We start from the raw sequence: 20,646 nt of genomic DNA, 5'->3' as shown, positions 1-20,646 counted from the left end.
GTTATTTTTACCCCACTGGTAATACAAAATTTAAATAAGAAAAAAAAAACAAACTGAATTCTGGTAGTTGTAGTCAAATGACGCTATCGCAAAAGTTGCCTATTCCAGTGAACAATGGCCAGAAGATCTCAGCTGCGGCGCGGACATGAAATGGTTAAGAAGATCATCGCAGTTAGACAAGGAACTTAGCCAGTTGCAGGCAAGCCACAAAAAAGAATGAGCAAGTGCAGCGAAATTGCACGATCATTGGTTTAACCCCCACCCCCCCTCTCCTAAAAAATGAGTAGAATTATTCCGCATGTATATGGTCGTTAACGTACAACTGTAATAGAGAGAGCATAATAAACAAAGTTGGACAGTCAACGACTTGTTTTCAATCGTTTTATTGATTTACCAATAAATACTGACTAGTTACTTCAAGTATTTTGTTAGTGTTAATTACCTTTAGAAAAGATGAAACGATTATACTTTATGACAAAACCACAGTCCAAATTGGTAAGTTGAAAGACTTAGTACAAAAATCAACTGATGTTGAAACAGTCCAGATTGGAAAATTAAAAGACTTGTACAAAAATGAAATAGTTTTTAAATAGTCAAAATAGTGTTTAGTTCAAACACAGAACAAAGATCAACTAGTTTTTAAACAGTGAAAATTGGAAAGCTGAAAGACAGTACAAAAATCAACTGGTTTACAAAACAGCTCACATTGCTAAGTTGAAAGACTTGCAAAAAAATCAAATAGTTTTTAAACAGTCCAAACGGTGGTTAGTTGAAAGACAGTCCAAATAAGAGAGTGGAACGACTTAGTACGAAAATCAACTAGTTTTTAAACAGTTCACAAATTGGCAAGTCGGAATTAGTACAAAAATCAACTAGTTTCATTGAAAAAATCTTCAACTTACACCACAGAAGAAAGTACTTGAGCAACGTTGATTGAGAATAAACGAGCAAGGAATCAATTGGTTAGAGTGCTTCACACAGTATTTTTCTCGACTAACCGGGAATGCAAAACTAACTCTCTTCGACTTAGAAATGAAAATGTCCTTCCATGCAGACACGATTCAGAAAAAAATAACCCAGTTGATTAGCTGAATGTTGACCTAAACTAGAATTGCTCCAATTTTGATATGTTCGACTACTTTAATTAATTAAATGTCCACCAAAATCATAGTTAGTATATTATGCCAAAACTAAGTAACGTAGAGGTTTGTCCATCTTCTATTCTGCGCTTGCTTCCTTGTTGGAATGATTGTTTACTCTTCCGTTCATGTCATCCACGCTGACCTGTTTAAGACAAATCTGCAGGGAAGACAAAAATATTGCTGCCACATTACGAATCAAAACAATCATGGAAAAATACTTCACAAATACTGCATGATTCAATGCAGGGGGTGGGGGTGGGAGAGGATAGGCATTGAGGTCTTGGTAATCTAAAAACCCGAAAGAAAGGTTATGGTAAAGTATTAACATTGTTTGCTTGTTGGTTTGTTATTGTTTGTTACTTATTTGTTTAAGCAGGTTGAAGTTTTGGCAGCTATTCAGCTGATGTGGACCTGCTATACCCACCCACCCATATACAAACAGAGGACAGCCACCAGGAACTTCATCCCCTACTCTTCTCGAATAGAGTATGGGTTTTTTAACATCCCACAAGGAGCTAATGAACATGGAAGTTCTTTGTGAGACGGGACCTCCGGCTTATCGTCCTTATCCATTTGCGAATGTAGTTACAAAGGCAGCACTTTCTCCTCAGTTATTTAAAGACCCTGAGTGTTGGTCCGGCCGAAGTTGAACTCACGACCTCCCGCATGGCAGCCCAGTGCTCAACCATCTGAGCCACCGGTGTGCGGTTACATGTTTGCTTACTGCACTGTACCCCATGAATGGCAACATTTAGCCATAGAAAAAAATTCCTTTTCTGGGCAAGATGGGCATTAGAACTGGTCTTTGTATATCCAAGCAAAAATTAATGTCACTTGATTCCTTGGGTAGGACATTGACAATTGCATAAACAGAGCGAATACCAGTACCCTAGGAGTTAAGACCCTCGTGGGTGGGGTTTTAATGGAGACTATTGGTTACACCTTAAGTTTTTGGTTAAAATGTTAAGCAAAGGCAAAGGAAGCTAGTCGAGACACCTACATGTACCAAGGCTGTTGCCTAACAGGAGCCCGGTAGCCTGGGGCTCCCAAAGAATAGCTCTGGCCGCCTTAATTTTTCACAGCAACACCTTTCACTTCATATGTTGGGCTCCTGAGTTCTCAGAATTTAGCTCTGAGGGCCCCTTTAAAATTTTCTTAGGCAGCAGCCTTGCCTACACTGTTTGCAAACAGGAATCATTAAAAAAACAACATTTCAAAAAACCGTAAACGGTAAATTAATTCAAAATGAATGAGACCTTCTCAATTCACTTTTATTAGTTAAGCTTGCTATATTGCACACCTTCCTCTCTTTAACTCTATAAAATGCAAATTTGGGCAAGGCACTGATAAGCCTCCTACTTATACATTTCTGCCCTTAAATTTGACAAAGAGACCCACTAAAGTTTGCAAAACTGGTCTTGATGCTTCCAACACTAGTCACGTTGAAAGAAATGTATGTATCTGAAGTGCGGGTTATTGAGTCCTTTCACAGGAACAAATGAGGCCAAAAAATTGACCTGCTTGCAACTGTGAAGCTTCATATCTCAGTTGGTAGAGCATTGCACCAGCATCGCAGAGGGTCATGGGTCTGAATCCTGTTCAAGTCATTTGAATCTTAAGTTGTCTATAATTATAAGAGAATTGCTTAAAATTGTTTCGACTAGCAATGTTATAACTCTGCCATGATTGAATATTTCTCATTCAAGTAACTTCCAAGATTGACAACAATCACAGAAGTTCAGAACTGGCACACTTGCCAAATGAAACACTAGCTTACTACAGGTCACAGCGATATTACAAAAAATAATATCTGTAGTCATGCACAATGTCTACGTGTTGTTTGTCAGACGTCATAGCTTTTTTCGAGAAATGTTCCTTCACTTTGATGCAATAGCACTGTTCGAAGACTACACATACACAGCGGGGATCAAGAAAGAATATTGTTTAAGCTAATGATCTTTGCAGCGTAATGTCATTTGGTAAATTTGATTTGCTTTTGTTTGGTGAATCAGGAATTGATTTGCTGGTAAAATCCAACAGGAAACTACCAAAAAGGTTGCTCATCAAATCTTAAAATTCAAGCTCCAGTCTCTGGGAAAATATCCTTGAAATGGCCAGTGTAAGTTATAAGAATTCAAGACAAAAAAAATCAAAAATAAACCTTCAATATGTGGCCTTGAGTGAAAATTTTTACTATAAAAAAGGAAATGTTCTAACCTTTGCAAAATCTCATTCTGGCAAGAGACAGGATCAACTTCCTTTCCTTGAGAAGAGATTTCCATCCTCCCACTGTTCACTGAAGGAGATAAATTTTTGTTGAATAATTAGGAAAATTACTGCAGAGCCAGCCACTTCTTAAGTGGTTAAATACTGAAAAGCCGGAGTCTGATAGATCATGATGATGATGATGACTCTGTGCCTGTGAGCAACGTTGAAAGGTGAGGTTTGACTAGAACTGCACCACACAGTTACACATAATAGTCAAATCACAGTATTTTCAATCATTCACTGATGTGTACTTAAGGTACTTTTAAAGTTTAGCATAAGGCCTGTACATGTGTGCCTGGTTGCCTGTTTGCAGATCAAATGACAATGCTGTTGTACCTCTGCTGTATGGTACCCAGAGAAAACCCCTCTGGTCCCAGCAGAATAGAGAGGCAACAAACTCAACTGATTTACAAATTGTACATGTACCTACATTTGTATGTTTGCAGATTTTATGTCTGGGGATCAAAACTGGGAGCAAGTTCTCCACAAAAAAATAATATGACTCTTCTTGAGCTTTGAAAATTTAGAGCAAGACTAATAAATTACCGCGAGCAAGATCCCACCTTGTTAGTGTTCTATTCTAGTCCATAGATCAAAAAAGCTTGCTATCTTGGTTTGACCTCATCAGGATAAGCATTCCTAAAAAAAATATTGAGGTACTGGATATCAGTATACTTATCTATCAACCTCGTCCCAACAGACACCAGCAGGAACAACAAAAGGTGTCAGATTTACAAAGGTTTCAATGGATGCCAACAGTGTACCGTTGAAACAGCCCATTAGTCCAATTAACTTCATCCAAACTAAATTCAAAGTCACTGTGATAAATTCTGGGGAATTACAAAAACTTAAGATCTATGAAAGATTTCAATCCGGAGCATCAAAGTGATGCTTCTTGTGTACAAAATAAATTACTCTAAAATAAAGCTTATTGCCTGCATTGCTCTCAGTTGGCTACAGTACCCTCCACTGACTATTGCTTAATATCGACAAGTTAATTGGGATGGTAAACCACGTGGGCAAGTTTGCCGAACATTTGGCCGACAAGACAAAGCCTCTTTGTGGTGTAATGCAAAAAGAGAGCCAATGGGTCTGGGGAACACCACAAGAGAAAGAATTTAGAGAAATCAAGTCTTGCTTTAATATCATTAATTATTATTACATGTATTAATAATTTATTTTATTATTACTATTAGTATTATTATTATTATACATGTATTAATAATTTATTTTATTATTACTATTATCAGAAACCCATAAGGGTTGAAACGTGTAACGGCCCCTTGTTTGCTAGGAAACAAGCTTCCGAATATTCAATTTGTTAAGTACCATATTTGGAACAACAAGAGCGAGGGGTTTCCAAATATGGTACTTAGCACTGAAACATTCAACCAATCAGTTCGCACTGGATATTCGGAAGCTGTGAACGCCCGTTACACGTTTCAACCCTTATGGGTTTATGCTATTATTATTATTATTATTATTATTATTATTATTACTATTATTATTGTTATTACTTTTATTGTTGTAGCTTTGACTTAAAGTGAGTGAGCAGTGCAGCAACTATAATAATGTGGGTAAATCCATCGTTGCAGAAACAGACCACAAGCCACTAGTCCCACTTCTCATGAAACGTCCCCTGATTAGAATATAGCACTTCAGAATGTGCCAAAGGCTTTTTCATGTACCTGGTTCAGAAATATAAATGGCAGATGCACTCTTCAAGATCCAGTCAACACAATAAAAGAAGAAGTGAACATCTACAGGCTGTAATGTATCTTCACTTGACAGCATTCTACACTCTTTTCCAGTATCAGATATCAAATTAACAGAAATCAGGTAGGCCCAAGATGAAGACCCTTTATGCAAAATAATTACTGGTAAAGGTTTATAATATTGCATTGAACGCTGGCCAGATACGTTCCACTTTCCTGATGAAGTGAAACCGTATTGGTCAGAGAGAGGTGAACTAAGAGTCGTCAAGAATCATAATTTTATACCCTCTGACAGCCACATTCAAGTCAACAACTGACGAAGCAGCTGAACTGGAAATGCCCGAAGCCATAGAGCTCACCTCAGAGGACTGCAGATAGAAAGCGGTAGAGCGAGACATGAATTGAGCCAGAAATTGACGAGAACGAATACAAAGCAAAAAGACAAGCCAAAAAGAACAGCTGAAAGATCCATAACGATCTGCTACATTGAGCAAGTTAACACCACTGCATGCATAGGGATCCCCTCAATAACTTTTAGTTTGTAACACTACTGGCCAGCAACGCCTTGATTTTAACTTTGCCTAAGTTTCATTTAGCCACATTATCATCATCATCATTATTATTATTATTATTATTATTATTATTATTATTATTATTGTTATTATTATTATTATTATTATTATTATTCAATAGTGATCTTTACCTGTTTAGATATTCCTCTAACATCACAGGCCTTCCATCACCGAGTTGATCTGCCCATTCACCAAACTAGAAAATTAATGACACCAAATTCCCATTATACCACTGTAAGTTGAATCACATTTAAATGCTTATGCATCACAATAATATGCCCTTTCAGTGGGCTTCATGACTTCATCTTGTTGCGTGATAACAAACAATTTAAAGTAGCAAGGCCTATATTGCACCTTAAATATTTTGGACTCACCGAACAAAACCTGGAAGAGTCTTTGCAGAGGTCATTATTTCTCAATCAGTGTACAGTTGCAGTATTTCTTAAGTCTTTAGCTTTGTACAGTAGTTCTCTGCTCTGACAGGTTTTCTCTGGATACTTCGGTTTTCCCCTCTTCACAAAATTCAACCAATGATTAATTTTGATGAGTGTCGACTTGATTTGACTTCTGCTCAGTTCCCCCAATTAGTGGTCCAGCGCTAAACACAGTCGACACTTACATGTAACACATTGACCCCTGGGAGAGAGACTTAACAGATTCTACCCTGTCGAACACCAGACTATTTTACAGGTGTTCTGGGGTTTTGCCCAGCGACCCGCGGCCTGAAGGCCCAGTGGCTTGGCGGCCCTGCGGCCCAGGCCTGATTTTCCACAGTTTTTTGGTCCAGTGGTAAATCCATGCTCATGCACAGATCTGCATCGGGTTTGGGCGTGCAAAATGGACAACGGTGAGTTTGAATTTGTTTACCATTTTAATCATTTGAATCCTTCTTTCTGTTTGTTGTTGTAAACAGACGAAAACAACAGAGAATGACAACGTTTTTCACTTAGCAACATGCAACAAAAGAAATGATTGAAAAGGATTGAAATGATTATTAAAATGGTAGACGAATTCAAACTCACAGTCTTTCATTTTTGCGCCCAAACCCGATGCAAATCTGTGCATGCGCGTGGATTTACCGCTGGACAACAAAACTGAGTGGGCCTCCGGGCCGTCGCAGGCCGTGGGCCGCGGGCCGCGGGCCTGCTTTTAGCAAGACCACGTCTTCTGGGGGTGTCCTTATAAGGGCGCCTGAGGGGTCAATAGGTTAAATAAAGTTTATTAGTATATACTAAAACAGTGGATAGCAAAAACAGATGATTGCAAACCATGCACACCAATTTTCGTAGGATCACCTACATGATGTCTGCCATATCTGTGTGATAGTAATACAGAGTTTGGCAATATCTTGTTTCCAGCGATAAACTCAATAAACGCCTGTGATTCTGAGGCTGATCGATGTCTTCAAGTCAAGAATTTCTTTTACCACTCCGCTAGAAACCGCAAAAAGATGAGCTTTGTATTTCAAAGGAACAGGGCGTGCTGTGGAAAACACAGCACCACGCACTTGCCTAACACAGTTTCTTGTTTCAGGATCAACGGGGAAAACTTGAAATAATGCGCTTCATGGCGTGAAATCCCACTCTTTAAAATCCAACAGGTCTGATTCTCTGCAGATTGTAAGTTTAAAAGTATTCCTGCTATAAGAATGGTTTCCTCTTGAGACGCATTCCGATGTCTTTTATTTTTGAGCCTGAGTATTGAATATTGCGGCCATAAAAGAAGAAAAATTGAGTTTAAAAAAAAAGGACCTCAATCGACCGGACGCCATTTTGTTGCCTGTGTAACCAAGCCTTATTATGTTTGCACGTGAATGGCACGCGAGTCAATCAGACACCATCCTCGGAGACCCAGGGGCAGTCAGTCGAGACGGGACGAGAATCGGGACTGGCTTAAAGTTTTCATCCGAGGATGAACAGACACACGAAAGTGTGTACGTTGTTTCAGTTCAATATGACTGAATTAAATTTCGGCCTTTTTTCTTCTGAATATAAATTTGGAGAGATTTAGCGATGTAAAAAAATTGTTGGACAGATATCAGCAGAGACTGGAAATTCGCCTCTAGAATTCACCTGTTCTTCCAAACGCCACCAACGCACTTGAGGTTCGGTCACTGAAGAAAACTCACCAGATGAATGGTCAGTGTAAAATACAGATTGCAGACCAGGGATAAAATGCGGACTAAGGTTATAATGAAAATGTTGAAAAAGCCCAAAACCCTTTAGAAGTAATTAATAGTTAAAAAGGGAACCTCCGCTAAAACAACAAAATAGCTTTAAAGCACAGAACATATAATGTTTACAATTAAAATTGTTCAAACTTTTTCCAAATGAAAGCGTTTACATTCTAAAAAAAATCAATTTCAAAAACACTTGTTCGGGCTTTCAAATTTCCCCGGCGCCGCCGTCAAACAGAGAGTTGGTAATTTTACCACAGGAATTTTTTTTAGAAATTGTGGAACGTTTGAAGATTCTGACAGAGAGTAAGTCAGCTTATCACGTATATTCGTCCATGCACACCGCTGAAAGTCTTCTTCTTGGTCCCGTGTATTGCATGGAGCACCTCAGGGATTACCTCAGGGATTTAGAGCAAGATAGCTGGTTAAGATTTTGAGTTTCAGCACATCCCTAAATCCCTAGGGAACTAAATCTAGAGAACTAAACTAAATAACCACTGTTTGGGGCATAGCAAGGTCTATGATTCCCAAGTTGTACTTGAACAAGCTGCCATCTTGAACATTGTACACATTTCTCATTCTGTAAGAATGATCATATCACCTACAAGCAAATTTAGTTTCCTCTTCTCTATGTTTATTTCCAAAGAATCAGACCATTCAAGTTGAAAATTGATTACAAAATCATTGACAACAGGAAATTAGTACTAAGTTCTGACTAGACCAAGGCTCCAAGCCCAGGGAAAAAAACCGATCTTAAGAGTAACAAACCAAAGAGTATTCCTTTTTTTAATATCAAGCTCCAAGCTTTTAAACTTTTACAAGTACATACTGAACTAAAATATAATATAATTTTTAGTTCTTTGTTAGTATGAGATATGAGGAAATGGTCAACAACTGTATTCACAATAAATGGGTATCGAAAACTTAATGATCACGAGTGTTTTTCTTCATACATGTATAAACTTGCTGGTTCCTTACTAAGACTATGATATGCAACATTATATTTCATGTAGGATGTGACTCCAACTGGTGACATCTTAAGCGTACATTGAATTTATAAGCAACAAAGAATTCTATTTGTATATGAGCCTGATGAATTGAGCCTCTATTCAGCACATCTGTCAATTTTACTGCAAACAAATTAATTATCTATGAGTGTTTAATATTCCAATCATAATCCAGAACTGGATAATATACAAAGAGATTCAAATATGGCTGTTTCATATAACTATTCTGCCCATTTATCTTCATTCACTACTGGTTCGCAAGGTAACACGCGAAACAAAATGGCGCCACACTGTGTTCGATCTTCAATGGCTCGCGCACGCGCAGACAGAATGCCCATCTGCTATATATAAGTAGTTTTTAATCTTTCAGAATGAAGAATAATAATAATAATAATAATAATAATAATAATAATAGTTTAATTTTTCTATAGAGCGAGAATCATAGAAATACAATACAAATGCAACATAACTAGTTTACAATAAATATGATATAAAGTATGAATAAAGTATCTATTATAGCAAAAAATACTGATGCAAATTACAACTGATCAGTACCTGATCATAATCTGTTAAAGATTGTATGCCTTTTGGAATAGGTGACTTTTAAGAAGAGTTGGTAATTTTACCACAGGAATTCTTTTTAGAAATTGTGGAACGTTTGAAGATTCTGACAGAGAGTAATTCAGCTTATCACGTATATTCGTATATTCGTCTATGCACACCCCTGAAAGTCTTCTTCTTGGTTTCGAGTATTGCGTGGAGCACCTCATCTTTGAAAATTACCTCAGGGATTTAGAGCAAGATAGCTGGTTAAGATTTTGAGTTTCAGCACATCCCTAAATCCCTCGGGAACTTAATCTAGGGAACTAAAATAAATAAACACTGTTTAGGGCATAGCAAGGTCTATGATTCCCAAGTTGTACTTGAACAAGCTGCCATCTTGAACATTGTACACATCTCTCATTCTGTAAGAATGATCGTATCACCTACAAGAAAATTCAGTTTCCCCTTCTCTATGTTTATTTCCAAAGAATCAGACCATTCAAGTTGAAAATTGATTACAAAATCATTGACAACAGGAAATTAGTACTAAGTTTTGACTAGACCAGGCCCAGGAAAATTAAAACCGATGTTAAGAGTAACAAACCAAAGAGTATTCCTTTTTTTAATAATTTACAATACAAATGCAACATAACTAGTTTACAATAAATATGATATAAAGTATGAATAAAGTAACCATTATAGCAACAAAATTATACTGATACAAATTACAACTGATCAGTACCTGATCATAATCTGTTTAAGTTTATATGCCTTTTCGAATAGGTGACTTTTAAGAAGTCTCTTACAAGCCTGTTCCCCCGCCGCTGTGCATGCACAGCGGACTGCATGAGGTAATCTATTCCATAACAATGGCGCAGCTGCGGTAAAACTACGATCACCAAGAGTGCGTTTTTTTGCTCTGGGTGGTTGCAATAAAAATTCACCAGACGATCTTAGACTATATCTAGATACAGTCTTTAGGGTAATAAGTTCGCTGACATACGCTGGTTCAAGTCCATGAATAACTTTGTAGGTAACAAGTAGTATCGGTATTTGATAGATAGCCAGTGGAGTCTTCTTAAAATTGGTAAAATATGAACGAAACGACTTATCTTACAAATAAGCCTGGCGGCAGTGTTTTGAACACGCTGGAGTTTCTGCAGTTCAGTGGCAGGCAGGCCGTACAGACGGAGTACTGTTGCAGTAGTCCAAACGGGAAGTGACAAAGGCATTAACTAAAGTTTGAGTATTATCGAAACACAGAAATTTCCTGATTCTATCTAATATTACGATTGTACACGAAAGAAAGCAGATCTGCATGTCTTATTAATATGCATTAATATCCATTTTGAGTTGGTTATCCAGCCAACATCCAAGATTTTTGACTATAGTGGAAGATAGAAACAGTCGTACCCATTAAACACAGCGAGTCAATGTCAACTTTCGACAGCTGTTGCCCCGTCCCTATCACAATGAATTTCGTTTGGTCATAGTTGAGCTTCAGCCGATCTATAAAAATCAATTTTCTGATATCAGCAACAAACGCTTTCATAGTTTCAACAGCTTCAGCGGCATGTTCAGGGTCGGGCTTGAACGCAATTAAAATAAAGCTGCATGTGTATCATCGGCGTCAGCATGTACTTGCGGAAGATGACTTTCTCAGATGAAGAACAAGTTCAAATTTGCTGACATAGATGACAAACAGAACTTAGGACCGAGACAGGGAGAGATTCTAAACGTTCTTTTCTATAATTCTATCAATTCGTGTCTTCTGGTGACAAAGAGTCGAGTAAGAAAGGTTGACTAGCAACGCTGTCCGACAACTGAGGGTCAGTCCTAGGACCTATTTGCTACAACATCCTCATAAATGTCTGTCGGAGCACTGAGGTATTTCAGTGAATACTGGTCAACTCGCCTACGTTGAAATTCGCCTATGTCAACTCGCCTACACCTACTGGTGAACTCGCCTAAATTGGCGAGTTTGATCACCAGCATACCGACATCCATGCTAGCTTTACGGATATTAACAAAGCTGAATGCTCATGAAGTCAATGAGGATATCACCCACATTTCTAACTGGTGGAGACAAAACAGATTAATCAGTAATCACAAGAAATGTGAAGTACTGGTAATCGGCAACAGGAACAATGTAGACACTTAACGGGATTTACAAATTTTCCTATATGGCAAACTGTTTTAAGGCAGAAAAACAGTTTTATGTATTTAGATGTACTTAAGAGTGCACATAGACCTCCGATCTTTCTTTGAATACGCACGTTCGTGCAATATCCCGAAAAGTTTATCCTAAGCTGAAACTGCTAAACAGGTCCCGGATCTCTAAGTACCTTAGCCAGAATGTGTTACTTCGCATATACAAACAATCTTGCCAATAATGGCCCACATGTGTGCAGTCTGGGATAATTGTAGCAAACAAAACACACAACATCATGAGCGCTTATTACAAAATCAAGCAATGCGCATTATCCTCGGGGCTAACCGCAAGACCTGTATACAATACATGCGATCCAAACTAATACTACTATCTTTTAAGTAGCAGATGTTTTATGAGACTGCAACTGGTGTAGAAGATCATAAACAACACACATGCTATGCCAATAGGAGCTTTTACTTCGTGTAAAAGACACACATGACGTAAAACAATAGAACAAAATTCGTGAAACAATACCTAATCAGAATTCTAAATCCCTAAAGACCCCTAAAGCTTTTGTTACGTCATGTGCGTCTTCTACACTAAGTAAAAGCCCCAATAGGCCATTTCCGAGTTGTCGCTTCGGTTTCGAAGTGAGTCTTGGTGTTCAACTATTGAAAAGGAAATTAGTTTGATTTGCATAAGAATACGCAACTCATTTCCATTTGAATGGTTGTGCACCAGGACTCGCTTTGATACTGAGGCATGCAAAAACTCGGAAATGGGCAATAGGTCACTTCGAAAAATACCATAATACTCTTTGTTTGTCTCCCCAAATTTTGCATAAGCATTGTTTCCAGTTTCTCTTGGGACTTACAATGGTCCCAATACAAAACAAAAACAATGCTTATGCAAAATTTGGGCGGATAAACAAAGAGTATTATAGTATTTTCCGAAGTGGCCTATTCGAATCTTTCACCCATCCCATAATACAGTTTATTTATTTATTCATCAGGAGCCCATGGGCTCCTCATGGGCTCCTGTATTTATTTATTTATTTATTTGTTTATTTATTTATTTATTCATGTGGGGGAGGGGGTATTTGCATTAAAACAATGAATAGCCAGTTCACTGAAGCAAGATTCAGTCCCAAGAGTAATTAACTTGTACTGTTTTATATAAAGGAATCCCCCCCCTCTCCAAAAAAAAAAAAAAACCTGCAGATATTGCATTATGGTGGAAATAGTCAATTAGAAGGATACTTGGTTTAACGCTCCCAGTTACACGATCGTACTTTTAGAGATAGCTCACCAATAGGCAGGCTAAGAGTTAAATCAACAATAAACCAATTGAGTTTTAAAAATGCAGTCAAAATTGTTCCTCTATTTCTTTAAATCTTGATGCAGATGCACATGTTTGTAGTATCTGGAAATATCTGTTAGCCTTTCTATTCCTGATTTTAACTTGATAATGTGTATATTTGTAATTAATACGAAGACGAAGACCGTAGAAGACGAAGACGAAGACGAAGACGAAGACGAAGACGAAGACGAAGAAGAAGAAGAAGAAGAAGAAGAATATGAAGACGGACTCCATACGTTTTGTTTAATTTTCATTGTTTCTTTCTTTCACTTTACAGGCTCCTTATCAACTGTTGTTCTTTTAGTATTCATAGTTTTCTAATAATTTTGACTTGGTAATGACGTTTAGCTAACCTCGAAACGTTGTCGTTTCTTAACAAAGTTTCTACGTAGGTTTTTAGTATTTTAAAGAATATTTCGATATGTTTCATTGCAGTTTTTTATAGTTAGATACTACTAATACCATTATATTGCTACTAATCCAGCCAAATCTCTGAACCTCTGGATCTCCAATGTAATTGCTATAAAATCCCATGTAAAGGGTGTACTTGGAATTACGTAGAAGAACCCGAAAGATGCTTCCAAACCCGAAAAAAAGGAACATCAACGAAACCTAATGAACTACACAAAGGGTTCAAACGTTGTGAACCAAGCGTGACAAAATAATCACTCCATTGACTTCGATAATGCAAGTGTAATCGACAAGGGCAACTACCGTGTTCAGAAAACGCTAGAATCCTGGCATATTGCTAGAACGGTCGGCGCGGACAATATCTCAAAACCGTTGCCTAGGCAATACTCCATCTTACTGCAATTACACAACATTTACATTTTTATCCTCTCGCTTTTCCGCACTTCTTTTGTACTTTTATATGCAACAAATTTTTCGCACCCCTTTTCGTATATATTCCCACTCATGCCCCAACTTTGTTACCCGTTAAAGGATATAGACTGATAGCCGAAAGCTAATTTTCTTAATCTTTTAACCATGCAGACAAGGTTTTTTTTGCCACTTTTAAAATATGTCCTATCCTGGTTACAGCTCTATTAATTTTTTACTGAATTATGCCAACTGATTCTCATTCTGCTGTGCTGATGACCGTAAACACCGAGAGAACAATACTCGCTTGAATCCCTCCTTAAAATTTGAACTGCGAAAAGCGTATAATATGGGATTAAGACATAAAATAAGGTCAAATACCAAACTGAAGATATAAAAAAGTTTTAGGAACAATCCATCGCTTATCTCCATGCCGAGACAAACAGCGTCTAATACAGTGATCGGGCCGTAACCAATGAGAAATCCACTTGTTGCCAGTATGAAGGTGACAAGTAGTTTCCTTTTTTCAGAATTGTCTTCGTTAGTATTTTCGGCCAATATCGTGCCGGAAAAATACAATCCTTTTATCAGGGATCCATAACAAAAAAGGAAAACCACTGTGGGAATGTATGCAGTGAACGTTGAATATATGAGGAAATAAATTGCGACTCCCGATGAACCAATGCATGAATGTTTTTTGCTGCTCCCTACAGGGAAGAATCCTGGAAAACCGATGACAATGCTTAAAAACCAAATGACAAAGATTGCTCGTTTGATATTCTCTTCGTGCAAGCGTGAATTCGACCTAAAAGGTTTCAGTATGGCGTGATACCTTTCCACTGCCAGTAATGTGAGAGTTAAGGCTGAAGAAGTTACCGAAATGTGCACGACAACAATACATGACTTACAAGAGAATTTGGCGAAATCGTCGTCCACTGATGCTACGAAATCAGGATCACCAAAGCACACCAAATAAAACGAAGACATCAAGATGATAATTGAATCGCTTGCCGCCAAGTTGGCTAATAGATAATTCGTTGTCGTATGCATTTCTCGTGTCTTGTGGACAATTCGAATGATTAATATGTTGCCAATGAAGCCAAAAATATGAAATGGAATGTACGCAATCATGATGAAGTTGAAGACAGAGTAAAAGTTATTGGAATCAACCATACTGGCCTCCCTTTTAGTTTATCTATCCGCTTTTTGAGAAAACAAAACGGTTAGTTATAATCAACGACTCTAATCAGCCACGATTTCACCCGCTGGTCTGCAAATACAGTTGTCAAAATTTCCAATTTTTTTTTCACCTTGGAGATCTTGCGTTGTTTCGGACACAATTGGAAAGTTCCATCAAACAAGAACTGTCGCACCAATTTTGAAAAAAAACACAGACGAAAAAAAAGTGACCAGGTGTAGGACGATTCAAGATTATCTTTAAGCGCGGTCATTTATCCAGGGAAACAAATTACGCAAAAAAGGATGACATGCTTATCATAGTTTTTGCCAGCTGGCAAACTAAGTCATTATTGATACTCCACCTGTCACTTGCGCCAAGTCTATTAGCCGACCTTGAATACACTAATTTACGCATATTATATAGCGCACACTAAGGCTTTAATTTCTTTCAAAGTTGAGTGTCCATACGAATTACAGGCCGTTCAAGAAATATACCGCTTTGCTCGTTGGTTATACCGTCTTGGAATTCATGAAACGGGATTGGCAAAATTTGATGCCTCGCATGGAGCACGCGCCGTGTGCCGAAGGGCTCAGGTGGTAAGGCACCAAGCCGGTCTGTGTGGTTTTAAATTAGTGCTCTAGGAAATTTGCCCACCTTGCAGTCGCGAGGTCGCTGCGCACAATTTTTGCACCAAAATCATGTCGGACGCTTTTCTCGCCGAAATCATGTAAAAAGGAACGCGTATTCCGTACATTCGGATTGAATTGTCTTCGGTTCATTGCGCCATTGGGAGAAGAACAGTAAAGAACTATAAAAAGATATGCACCATAATTAGGCCTGAAAGAAGAAGTCATAATAACAACATATAACTTTTCATAATAATCATTATATTTAACAATTATTCGCCGAAGGCGAAGTGAATATTCCCCAATATTCGCTGAGCCTGAGGCGAATAATTGCTTTAGTGTAATTTTCGGCGGTGAATATCAAGAAAGTGCAAAACAACGTGCTAAAACACGATAAACAGGCACATACATGAGGCAGCAGGTAACCTAGTAACCTTTGCGGCTGTCTTAATTGGTGTTTTTAGAAGAATCTGCCTTACACGAATAATAATAATTTGGAACATACAAAAGTTTTCGAAGCCTGAAAAATTAACATGAAAGTCTTTTGTAGTATTGATAATAAATGAATGTAATGAACTTTTTACTATTTTTAACTTTTTCATTTGACATTTTTCTAAAACTTACGACGATTTGGAGGTTATTTGACAAAAGAATTTTTTTTATTCGTTAGATATATTAACTCAGGTAAAGAACCTCAACAAATGCTATCATCCGTAACTTTTTAAAATACACCCCAATTCAAGTTCATTTCCTGCCGTTAGCATAGTACTACATTAGGGCAAAATCTGCAAAGAGAAAAGTAAGTTTACGAGTACAAGAGAATTTAAAGACAATTTGACAAAGGGCGTTTTAAGTGAGTGTCATATTCGGTTCTTCAAGCGCATTTTGTTTCCCCGTGCATAAAACATGTTTCCAAAAAGTTTAATTATTGGGAGGTTCTTCCAGGTGTCTTGGGAAAACACAGCAATGCCCACGGCAAATGAGGATCACGGAGACAAAGACAAATTACCTTCGGGGACAATGCCGCACAACGCATTCTCAAAATGCAACCGAACAAAGATCGGAATATAATTAACATCGCTTTAAGAAAGTAACTTTTTAAGGGAAACGTGAATAACAACCCCACCTGTTTTTGCCTCACTTCTTCTCTAACAGGCCTGGTAGAGATTCCCGGACTGTAGTTTGGAGACCTACGAGGCAGGTGGCAGAATTTTCACGCAAACGCGACAGTGGGTCCGAGGCTGCTAAAGTAAAAGAGTCGCACTTTCTTCAATTTAACTAACCAAGTATTATTAAATGTGCTACAGAGGCAGCGTGGGAGGTGGCAAGGGAGACGGCGTGGTTTAGTGGTTAGGACATTACGGTTGCCCCAGGTTCAAAATCCCGTTCCTGCTTCCGGTTCTCCTGGATTCAACTCTACCAGGCTTTGTAAATAGCCTTTACTGATTAGAGTGTAATGTGAAGTGCTAGTTTTGTACCCCATATGAACCATGTGAGCGTTAGCCCTCACAAGGACAGAGAAAAACTCTGACCAGGGTGGGAATTAAACTCACGACCTTCGGGTTAGATCACCGCTGCTTTACCGACTGACCTACGGCAAACGGGATCAGGCCGTGGGAACTGAAGAACTTAGTCACAGCAATGAAAATGTACAAGTACAAGGAAGGGCTACGTTTTGCAAACGTTGGCCGTGTAGCACTTATATTTCAACAGACTTAACTGATTAGGGCGTAATGTGAAGTGCTAGTTTTGTACTCCATATGAACCATGTGAGCGTTAGCCCTACTAATGGAAATGGGCCCACACAAGGACAGAGAAAAACTCTGACCAGGGTGGGAATTGATGACTTTAACATCTTCAGTTCCCACGGCCTGCTCCCGTCTGACCTTGTAGCTCAGTCGGTAGAGCGGCGGAGATCTAACCCGAAGGTCGTGGTCGTGGTCGTGAACTCTGACCAGGGTGGGGTTCTTAATCATGTTTCTGTTATAAGTTTGAATTGTTTCTTTCAGGTTATTAAAAGTGGGGTGCCTGCGGACTATTTTGATCAACTATAAACAAACTACTTTTTTACAGAAAAGTCACTAAATTGTCAGGTTAAAGGAAATAATTGAAATAACAAAACACCTGTTGATAGCAAATGGTGATCAAGAATACTTTTGAATGCTAAATGACCAAACGATCTTTTCACAAATAATCACGCTTTCTAGAAGAGAGCTAACGTATTGACAAAGACAAAAATCTACCCTCAATAATGGCCAAAAGGGTTGAGACACTTTCCCTTCTAAGGAAACTCGGACAAATCCCTCCCCCAAAGTCTTTCCCCCTCCCCCCCAAACAATATTGTTTTTTTTTTAAAGAAAGGATTAAATCTTATACTAGACTTATGTTAAACTTGACGACGTTTCGTCCGAAACCATCGGACTTCATCAGGTCAATGGTGGAGTCGTGACTAGTCATGCAATACGCGTGCCTAGTCAGACGAGAGACGGTGCGGAATGTTGCGAAGCAACTCGTCCCATGCATGTAATAGTTTGAAGCGGAGGCCCCCCTTCTTGTTGAGGCTTCGTGCCTTAACCCTCTCCCAAATAGCCTCTCTCACCCCTCCTTTTTCCGTTACCAACATTGAAGGGGGGGAGGCGGGGGAAGAGGGGGGAGTGCAACTGGAAAATGTAGCGTTAAGGTGATTTTTCCCTAACTGTTTTTCTTCCCAGTTCAGTGTCTCAACTATTTTTGTCGTTTATTGTAGCTTAATCAACTATAAACAAAGTATTTCTACAGAGAGGTCACAGAAATGTCGGGTTAAAGCAAATAATTGCAATAACACAACACCTGGTGATAGCAAATGGCGATCAAGAATACTTTTAAATGCTAAATGACCTAACGATCTTTTCACAAATGCTCACGTTTTGTAGAAGAGAGCTAACGAATTGACAAAGACAAAAATCTACCCTGCTGTACCAGCGTATGATGGCCGACTATGGTAGCGCGGGATTTATTCTCTCTATTCCATTTTTCATAACCGAATTTCTTGGAAATGTGCTCAGGTTATCAGAAACGTTCACAAAACACCAGAATTGCATTCAGCAAACTTGGCTGTTAGTGATGGACTCATATTTTTTTCCCATGGCCTTCTGTGTTGTTGGAAATTAAAGAAACTACTTTTTAAAGAAGTTTGATTGTACATGTAGGTTGATGCATGACGTCGATGGGTTTTATCGTCCGCGCTTCCTCCTTGGCTTTAATGGTTCTGCAACTGAAAGGTGCCATGCCTTGTTAAAGCCATTTAGAACAGGTTTACGCTTAAAACAAGAGAATGTGAAAAGAGCTATCGCAATTATTTGGATCTCAACCGTTCAATGGTCGTGTGCATTCCCTCAGCGGTTTTTCGTTATTGTTATGGATCCCTGATCAAAGGACTCTACTTTGATAACACAATCTGTACTTCGCTCGCAGACAAACGAGAAGACAGAGAACCCTGCGCTTTTTCTTTATTGCTATGGTTCCTTGATCAAAGGACTCTACTTTGATAACACAATCTGTGCTTCGCCCGCAGACAAACAAGAAGACTGAGAAGCCTGAGTCTGATAATGACGATGATGATGATGATGATGATGATCATGATCATGATCATGGTGATAAGGCACTGGACATCAGTATACAATGTACTATCAACCTTGTCCCAACAGACACCCTTGAACCAGCCCATTACAGGGGGTGTATTTATCCATTATTAAAATTTTAAGTGATAAATTCTGGGGAATGACAAAGATTTATGTAAGATTTCAACCTGAAGAATCAAAGTGATCCTTCTTATGAAAGAAATAAATTACTCTAAAAGAAAGCTTTACTGCCCGCATTGTTCTCAATTGGCACCTTCCCTCCACTGAATATTGCTTAATATCGACAAGTTAATTGCGGAATGATAAACCACATGGGCAAGTATGCAGAACATTTGGCCGACAGGACAAAGCTTCTTTGTGGTGTAATGCAAAAAGAGAACCAAGTGGGTCTTGGAACACTAAAAGAGAAAGAATTTCGAGAAATCAAGTCTCGTTTAATATCATTAATTATTTATTTTAAAATTGAGCACCAGTCCTATAGCTTTTTTATAATCACCCTAACTGAGAAACAAAGATTTCTTCAGATGCGTCTACCTAATTGGACTGGGTGGCGTCCTTCTTCAAATTTAAAGCCAGATGATCAAAGCTGGAGACCCCTGTCATACTCTATTTCGATGGCACTCACCCCCAAAAAATGCAGATACGCATAAATTGAAAAAGAGTCCCTAATACTTTGACTTAAGTGAGTGAGCGGTGCAGCAACTATATTGTGGGTAAATACAGACCACAAGCCACTAGTTCCCCTTCTCATGAACCGTCACCTGATTAGACAAGTCTATAGCCTTTCAGAATGTGCCACATGCATTTTCACTTCAAAGAACTACATGTAAACTAATGTCATGTTCTTAGAGTCTCACCCACTCCAGGATCCAGTCAACTTCTCATATGAAAGTAAGAGCATGTACAATAAAAGGAGAAGAAGTGAACATCTATCTTGACAGCACTACAGACGCTTTGCTAGTATCAGATATCAAATTAACAGAAATCAGGAAGGCCCAAGATGAAGAGCATGTACACACTTGATGACTAAAGGTTCTTGCATTGAAGGCTGCCTGGATAGGTTCCACTTTCCTGACGCAGTGAAACCGTATTAGTCAGAGAGAGGTGAGCTAAGAGTCGCCAAGAATCGTTACACCCTCAGCCAAAAGACTAGAGGTTCTGAACAAAGTACATCAAGGACATCTTGGGATAACTAAATGTAAATTAATGTTGAGAACGTCCAAGAAATTCAGTTTGGTGGCTGGGTTAAAGTCATCAAGTTCAAGACATGGTGGAGAATTTGTGCTAATCACAAACAGTTCCTGAGTGAAAACACCGGAACAACTGATTCTAACTCCATTCCCTGATTGCCCATGGCAAGTGATTGCAACTGATTCGTTCCAACTTGATCTCATCACTTATTTATCCTGCTATGTGGAGGCAGAAGCCCTTTGGAAAACGACCAAATCTTTGGAGGTTACATTGTAC

The 20,646-nt window shown here is 38.6% G+C and overlaps 1 protein-coding gene across 5 annotated transcripts in view; it reads right to left on the bottom strand.

Moving 5' to 3' along the window:
* Window positions 1-370: 370 nt before the first annotated feature.
* The window catches only part of LOC138032576 (uncharacterized), a 149,351-nt gene continuing 129,075 nt past the window's right edge, over window positions 371-20,646 (bottom strand). For 4 of the 5 annotated variants that reach the window (XR_011128405.1, XR_011128404.1, XR_011128406.1 and 1 more), the window contains 6 exons: window positions 16,686-19,577; window positions 6,072-7,307; window positions 5,829-5,893; window positions 3,974-4,049; window positions 3,360-3,438; window positions 371-1,299 (listed from right to left, as the gene is read on the bottom strand). The gene's annotated coding sequence lies outside the window, so the exon portion shown is untranslated. Of the gene's footprint in view, window positions 1,300-3,359; window positions 3,439-3,973; window positions 4,050-5,828; window positions 5,894-6,071; window positions 7,616-16,685; window positions 19,578-20,646 lie in introns of those variants that run through there. The other variant, XR_011128407.1, reaches the window with a different exon arrangement.

The sequence above is a fragment of the Montipora capricornis genome, chromosome 14 (assembly GCF_036669925.1).
Source record: "Montipora capricornis isolate CH-2021 chromosome 14, ASM3666992v2, whole genome shotgun sequence".
Classification (NCBI taxonomy): domain Eukaryota; kingdom Metazoa; phylum Cnidaria; class Anthozoa; order Scleractinia; family Acroporidae; genus Montipora; species Montipora capricornis.
This window is presented reverse-complemented; position numbering and strand designations above follow the sequence as displayed.